The 8,235-nt window shown below is 42.7% G+C and overlaps 1 protein-coding gene across 1 annotated transcript in view; it reads right to left on the bottom strand.

The window, feature by feature from the left end:
* Positions 1-1,609: 1,609 nt before the first annotated feature.
* The window catches only part of LOC131954845 (conserved oligomeric Golgi complex subunit 1), a 32,679-nt gene continuing 26,053 nt past the window's right edge, over positions 1,610-8,235 (bottom strand). The window contains exon 28 of the mRNA XM_059318659.1: positions 1,610-3,221. The gene's annotated coding sequence lies outside the window, so the exon portion shown is untranslated. The remainder of the gene's footprint in view (positions 3,222-8,235) is intronic.

Raw genomic sequence — 8,235 nt, 5'->3', positions numbered from 1 at the left:
GTAGACAGCTCCGTGTCTGAGTGTTGACCGCCCCACGAATGTGGTTAAACACCGCCATTTTTATTCGCCGCGGCCCTGTTTCTGATGTTTTAATTAAAGAAAATAATAAATAAATAAATAGAAGGGGCTCTAACGCCGAGGCTCTATTTACAGACGTATTCACAGTGTGGACAATTCAAGGGTGTCGTTTGTGACGTTCCATTTCCCGCCAAATTATACATATTTGCTTGTAATTTCTCCCTTAAGCTCTAATCATTTCTATAATTATACTTTTATAAATGTAATGAGTACACAAATTAAAAGACATTTAGGACGTTACACGTTATAAATAAGTTATTATACAGGCACGCATAAGTGTGTGTGTGTGTGTCTATGTGTGTGTCTGTGTGTGTGTGTGTTTGTGATGCTCAATATATTTTTTAAAAGACCTACATGTACTGAGTTGAATGCTGTTCGTGTGTGCGTGTGCATGTCCGTGTGTGTGTGTGTGTGTGTGCATGTCCGTGAGTGTGTGTGCGCATGTCCGTTCGTGTGTGTGTGTATGTCCGTGTGTGTGTGTGTGCATGTCCGTGTAAACTGTGTCGAATGCCGCGCGTGTGCTGACGCCCATAACAATGTCATCTCCAAGTGTGGGTGTTTGTATACACGGGGTATACTATAAACAAAGTGCCGTTTTCTTCTAGTAATGTCTGGTAGGGGGAGATGCAAATCGGTTGGCTATTGGGGGTGGGGGAGGGTGAAGGCTGTCAGAGAGTCCATCTTCTTACACTTCAATGTTTATATGTATAAAACATATATAAATATAGATATAAAATGTTATGTACAACGCTGTGTAATGACGTCCTACTTGTATGCTGGGAGGTGTAATGACGTTCTACGTGTATGCTGGGAGGTGTAATGACGTTCTACGTGTATGCTGGGAGGTGTAATGACGACCTACTTGTATGCTGGGAGGTGTAATGACGTTCTACGTGTATGCTGGGAGGTGTAATGACGTTCTACGTGTATGTTGGGTGGTGTAATGACGTTTTACGTGTATGCTGGTAGGTGTAATAACTTTCTACGTGTATGCTGGTATGTGTAATGACGTCCTACTTGTATGCTGGGAGGTGTAATGACGTTTTACTTGTATGCTGGCAGGTGTAATGACGACCTACTTGTATGCTGGGAGGTGTGATGACGTCCTACTTGTATGCTGGGAGTTGTAATGACGACCTACTTGTATGCTGGTAGGTGTAATAACGTCCTACTTGTATGCTGGGATGTGTAATAACCCTATTTGTATGCTGGGAGGTGTAATACGTCCTACTTGGAAGTTGGGAGGTGTAATGACGACCTACTTGTATGCTGGGAAGTGTAATGACGTCCTACTTGTATGCTGGGAGGTGTAATGCCTTCGTATTTCGACCACAAGTTCACATGCATTATTATTTCAACACGCCCTAGTAAACAAAAACATCACGTGACATTTGTAAAGCGTGGTGAGTGGTGTTCACACAGATATTTGGCAACACCAACTTGCCCGCGTTCATCTCACCAACACATCTCACCAACAACACAGGGTCAAAATTCAACACAACTCACTTACACAAGATATTTTAAGAAAACAACCAAATACATTTTATTGAATCCAAATAATAAATATAAGAACCAATGGGTGTCGAGCTCAAGGACCACGCGACTTACAACGATCACGTGATCCTCAGCCCACAACCATTTCAATACATGCTCCCATACGATTGCCAGTTTGCTACATAAACCCTCAGTTTATTTTAGTTTTCATTCAAAATACATTTTTTAAGACAGTCATATTATTAAAAGCAATAAAAATATATTGAAACGAATTTTATATACAACATTATTTGTAATGAAAGCATTATTTCTCCATCGTTCTATTTGTACAATCATAGAAGCAGGGATTAGCAGAATGTTCCACGCTACACTTGGGTTAAACCTGTCCTAGGTGCCTGAACAAGAGGTGTGGCGAGAAGGTGGGGGGGGCGCATGAGATGACGTCAGACAACTGACACAACACACAATAGTGCACAGGGAAGGAGGGGGTATTTAATACAGTTTCACCATGTCAAAAACGTTTTTTTAACACAAAATTAAAAACTACTGAGTTTTAAACAAATTTTTAAAAACCTGACCAAAGCCTAACTGGCAAACCAATAATCTTTTTACACGACAGCGGCAGTGCCACAATCTCGCGCCAGTTGTGTCAATCAATCATTCACTTTAAATTTGTCAACAGCCGCCAATTAACAAACAAACCAAAAAAATTAGTTCGATTACTCGCTGATTATTCCCTCACAAAAACCTGCTTCAGGCTAGAAGAGTTCCGCATTCAAGTCAGCAGTAAAAAAATTTACTTGCACTCATGTTGTATAGGGCCGAACTACATTGTCTACATCCCGCTATTTCCACATTCAAGTTAGCAGTAAAAACATTTACTTGCACTCATGTTGCACAGGGCCCAACTGCATCCCGCTATTTCCACATTCAAGTCAGCAGTAAAAAAAAAAATACTTATAATTATAATGGTGTTGTACAGGGCCCAACTGCATCCCGCTATTTCCACATTCAAGTCAGCAGTAAAAAAAATTACTTGGACTTGCACAAGGCCCAATTTTATCCCACCATTAGAGACTGTCAACGAGCTGGTGCGGGGTTCATGGTATCAAGTAATCTGGACAGGTCAACTCTAGAGAAACTTTAATCAAATATCAATTTATTTATTTTAAAAACTCGAAAGAATAAACCATGGAGATTAGTTAGACCCAATTAAAAACCTCATGAAATGTGAACAAAAGAGATACAGTTACCTGTAGTTTGTGCAGGTATTGTTTTACAGTAAACAAACAGAAAAATAAATCATGCTGCAATTTTTTTTTCAATCTCGGTTTCAGAGAAGTTTGTAGACTGATGTTTCATGATGTACAGGCAAGTTAAAAGCTGATGACACATTTTATATGACACACCACACACTGTGTTATGACACACTGATAGCTTCATACAAAACATCATCTCTATTCATCACCTTTAACTGACACAAACAACTTCAGGCATACTTTAGCCTAACTTAGCGAAAGTGTTTTCTATACGAGGGTAACAAAACTGCCCTGGTCCTATAGCACATGCCCAGGAGGTCAAGTTAAATCTCCAGTTTTAGAAAGTCTTGGACAAGCAATGTATGGCGATGGAACCTCTGCTAGATAAATCTGAAACAGATAAAATGTGGCATTTAGGTGGGTCATGATTTAGGTGGGTCATGGTTGGGTCATGATTTAGGTGGGTCATGGTTAAATGGGTCATGGTTGGGTGGGTCATGGTTGGGTGGGTCATGGTTTAGTTAGGTCGTGATTTAGGTGGGTCATGGTTCAAGTGGGTCATGATTTAGGTGGATCATGGCTCAGGTGGTTCATGATTTAGGTTAGTCGTATTTTAAATGAGTTATTATGTGCTCCCGTTCAAAAGTCAAGTTCAAGCTTACAGATCAGACATACTCAACACTTGACAATTAGAAGACGCTAATCAAAATTACGTCAGCTGACAACACAATCCATCACAGCCAACACAGAAAACTATCAACACGAGTTTGGCACAGCGGTACCTTCCAGCTAGTTCATTTCTTAGGTCAAACTCACCGCTTAACTCAAGCACCCTGAGTTAAATAAACATCTAATGAGCTAACGACCTAAGCGGAGATGTTGACCTGTAGATCCATCACCCCGCTTGACCTAATGACCAACATACCAACAGATCGGTGTACAGCATCGTGTGATGGTAGACGTCTGGTACATCAGACGACATTAAGACGTCACTTGAAGATGGGGGGGGGGGGGCAGACCATCCGTTTGGTGTTTTTTTTTTTTGGGGGGGGGGGGGGGAATTAGCTCATAAAAATCTGGTAACAGCCAGATAGGTATCTCATGGCAACCCAATTCTCACACTGGTGGCTCGTAAATCTCAGTTTTTACAGAGTGATTTCAACCAATGATGATGTAGATCTCAGTTTTTACAGAGTGATTTCAACCAATGATGATGTAGATCTAATCTCAACAATTTGTTCGGTAATAATTCTCGCAGGGGCCAGTGTAATGACAATCACATATTTGCCACAAACCCACAAACAAACAAACGGACGTTGCGAACTAAGTGAAAGTTTGTAAGAATCAAACCACACACGCAGGTCCCCATGTGAATCCTAAGACACAATTCCACGTTGTCTCAACCATCGAACATGTGACATACAATCACACAAGCAACTACAAACATGCAACTACATACTTTCCCCATATCTAACCACACTCCTGCCCCCCCCCCCCCCCCCATCCAACCACACCCCCACAACGACACGAGAGAGAGACAACAAGACAGCACAGCTAAAACCAACAAAATATGAGCGCCCTAGCGACGTGTGACAACAAAGCCCCCGAATGTTCGACAACTGCCCAGGGACTGTCCATTCAGGTTGGCCAGCATATCTGGACACCCCTCGGGACCTTTCAATCCCGGCCAATATTGCGGGACCTTTTGTTTTTATTTGGCTGCAACATGTGACTTGCAATGATTAGGGGACGACAGAGAGGGTCAGTGTTATTTGTTACAAGAATGCACCGACTGGCATTAGGGTAAAGAGATGACCGCGTCAACATAGAGGAGGGGGTGGGGGGAGGGAGAGGGTTCTCAAACATGCAAATTGACAAGGTGTCAATGTGCAGAACATTTTCATGAGCTTGGAAAACGTTTATGTTTTAACAGAAAGATTTCACGAGCTTGTAAAACCATGTTATAACAGAAAGATTTCATGAGGTTGGAAAACCATGTTTTAACAGAAAGATTTCATGAGATTGGAAAACCATGTTTTAACAGAAAGATTTCATGAGGTTGGCTTGATGAAAAGTACACAGGCGTGATCATGGACACTAGCGTGGTAAAGTGGATAAATGATGATAATTAAGACAAAAGTATAATCACGTAACATATCTAATTCTAATTTTCATTACAATCAACCACACCACAAAACCGTCTTAAAGACCCCAAAAAACTAATGAGTTATCTGTTTACAATTGGTTTCATGCCAATTGCCAAAGTCCCCATACGGCTGCCTAGTGATTTAAAGGAAGGTGTAGTAGAGGCAGGTGCTAGAGCTGTGACCGGCCCAGCTAATGATGTTCATCCCCGTCTATTGTCCGCGAGAATTGCTTGAATCCATTTCCATTATTGGCAGTGGGGGGAAGGTCAGACATGAATATTTCCCCGCCACTCGGATCAACCGTCTCCCCCTCGGAGAGCGGCATCAAGAACTACCCTCAGACGGCCCCCACCCCCAGTTTGTTTAGCATGCCATTATTCCAGCCTGACACATGTCTGCGAGTGCTGGGGACGGGCTCATCAATATTAGAAGCGAGCGGCCCATACCAGGCTCATACATGGGGGGGGGGGGGAAGCGGCCCATACCAGGGGGGGGGGGGAGCGGCCCATACCAGGGGGGAAGGGGCGGCCCACAGCAGGTTCCCATATAGGGGGGGGGGAGCTGCCCATACCAGGCTCCTATATAGGACGGGGGGGGGAAGAGCGGCCCATACCAGGGGGGGAGGGGCGGCCCACAGCAGGTTCCCATATACGGGGGGAGCTGCACATACCAGACTCCCATATAGGGGGAGAGGCCCATACCAGGCTCATACATAATGGGTGGGGGGCAGCCCATACCAGGCTCCCATATGGGGGAGGGCGAGAGACCCATACCAGGATTTTATAAAGGGGGTGGGGGGGGGCGGGAGGCCCATACCAGGCTCACATATAAAAATAGAACGGGGGGGGGGGGGGGGCGAGCGGCCCATACCAGGCTCCCATAAAGTGGGGGGGGGGGCGTCCCATACCAAGCGCTCACATATGGGGGGGGGGGTATTAGTAGCCCCTTACCATTTGAAAACTAAATTTAGCGTTTCTGCTGCCAACTGAGTTACTGAGTTTTCTCTCTCTCTCTCTCTCTCACACCTACACTCACACACACGCAGACACACACACATCGAAGTACACGTTACAAAGATTTATATCTTTAATAAAGGATTTTGTTGAGATCAAAATATGCCTGAATGGTCCCTGGCTTTATTAGGTTAGTCGGTTAAGAGCAGGAAAAAAGATGGAGGAACATTGAAAAGGGTGGAATAGGACATTCTGATATATGATGGTTAAACTATATATATATATATATATATATATATATATATATATATATATATATATATATATATATATATATCCCACGGACATCAGTTTTGTCAGAGACGTAGCAGTGTATGGGAGAAGAGGATGATACAATTATAGCTGCAACTCTTCCTCCGATTTTCAGATCGGGAGGAGGGGCAGGGGGTGGGGGGAGGAAATCATTTAATGACGTCATTAAAACACAATCTGTGTTTAACGAATACATTTTTAAGAATGATAACATCGTTTACAACAAATATTAGAAAATATTGATTTTCATCAATCAAGGTTGAAATAAAAAATGTTTTTTTTTTAAAGCCATGTTGTCGGATATTTGTGGCTACTTTGTTTTCATCCTGCAGCAACTTTGTGGAGATCTGTTAAAAACATGGACTTTTTTACTCCTTTCTGTTTCAGGCGAAACAATCCAATAGAGAAGTGGTTCTAAAACTGCCACATTAACAACCAGATCATGTTTGGCTGGCGACTGCTACTTGGTGTGTCACAACGTTTTGTCACTGACACAATGTCAAATCATCTGGCACAATGTACTGACACATCTGACTGACATGTGTCACAATGAATTGTCAAATAACAGAGACGCCAAATATTTGAAACAGGTTACCTGACAATGAATAAATAAATGTTGACCGATAGTTTTCAAGCCTTGAATAAACAAATTACGGCTTAAATATGTGTGTGAGCCTTAATATCAGTAGCGTGGTTGTTTGTTTATAAATATCCACGCTCATGTTTGATTCATTAACAACATTTATAATTAGCTATCGATATGTGACATCATGTAGTGAGCGTTTAGCAATGGGAGGGGGGGGAGGGGTATAAGTCTAACTGGATTGTATCAATAATGATTCAATTTTTGATCGGTGAGGCACAGTTATTTTACACTATATACATATTAGTCTATCATTACTAGGGACTTAGTCTAACATACGAATATGGACAAGGTCTAACATCACTTTAATATGACTGTCTACATAAGTATTTATTCATGAAGGAAAGATTCGTTTTTATTTAATTTTTTTTTACCCGAAACATTTGCTAACGTGTGTTAAAGTTTAGGTAATTCAGAAACATTCGATAACCTGTTGTCAGTGGTTGGTTGAAAGCTTGAAGCTAGTTGTTGGAACAATCGATGTAACTTTTCGGAAACATTCGGTAAACTGAGTGCAATATTTGGAAATATTTAAGTAATATTCGGTAACTTATCGTCACATTCGGTAATTTGGAGGCGACTTTCTGAAATCTGATACCAATATTCGGAAAAATGTCGACAACATTCGGAAATATTCGACAATTTGTCGGCAACATTCGGAAATATTCGACAATTTGTCGGCAACATTCGGAAATATTCGACAATTTCTTGGCAATATTCGGAAAAATTCGACAATTAGTCGGCAACATTCGGAAATATTCGACAATTTGTCGGAAACATTCGGAAATATTCGACAATTTGTCGGCAACATTCGGAAATATTCGACAATTTCTTGGCAACATTCGGAAAAATTCGACAATTAGTCGGCAACATTCGGAAATATTCGACAATTTGTCGGCAACATTCGGAAATATTCGACAATTTGTCGGCAACATTCGGAAATATTCGACAATTTCTTGGCAACATTCGGAAATGGGGCGGCATGATGAGGTATTCTACGGCAACCAGTCGTCACCGTACGGCAAAGTGTGGACGTCCGCAAGCTGGTGTTGACGTCCGCAGGCTGGTGCTGACGTCCGCAGGCTGGTGTGGACGTCCGCAGGCTGGTGTGGACGTCCGCAGGCTGGTGTGGACGTCCGCAGGCTGGTGTGGACGTCCGCAGGCTGGTGTGGACGTCCGCAAGCTGGTGTGGACGTCCGCAAGCTGGTGTTGACGTCCGCAGGCTGGTGCTGACGTCCGACTGACCAGTGAACAGCACCCCCCATCATGAGACAGAAGCCGGCCGACAGTGCAGCTGTTATTTCCTAATCAGCGTGACGGGCCGAGGTAGGCGACATTTGATGTGTTTT

This window comes from Physella acuta, unplaced genomic scaffold (genome assembly GCF_028476545.2).
Source record: "Physella acuta isolate Inbredline_101_S28 unplaced genomic scaffold, ASM2847654v3 ptg001034l, whole genome shotgun sequence".
NCBI lineage: Eukaryota > Metazoa > Mollusca > Gastropoda > Physidae > Physella > Physella acuta.
Note: the sequence above shows the minus strand (reverse complement) of the source record. Positions and strands in the feature narration are given on the sequence as shown.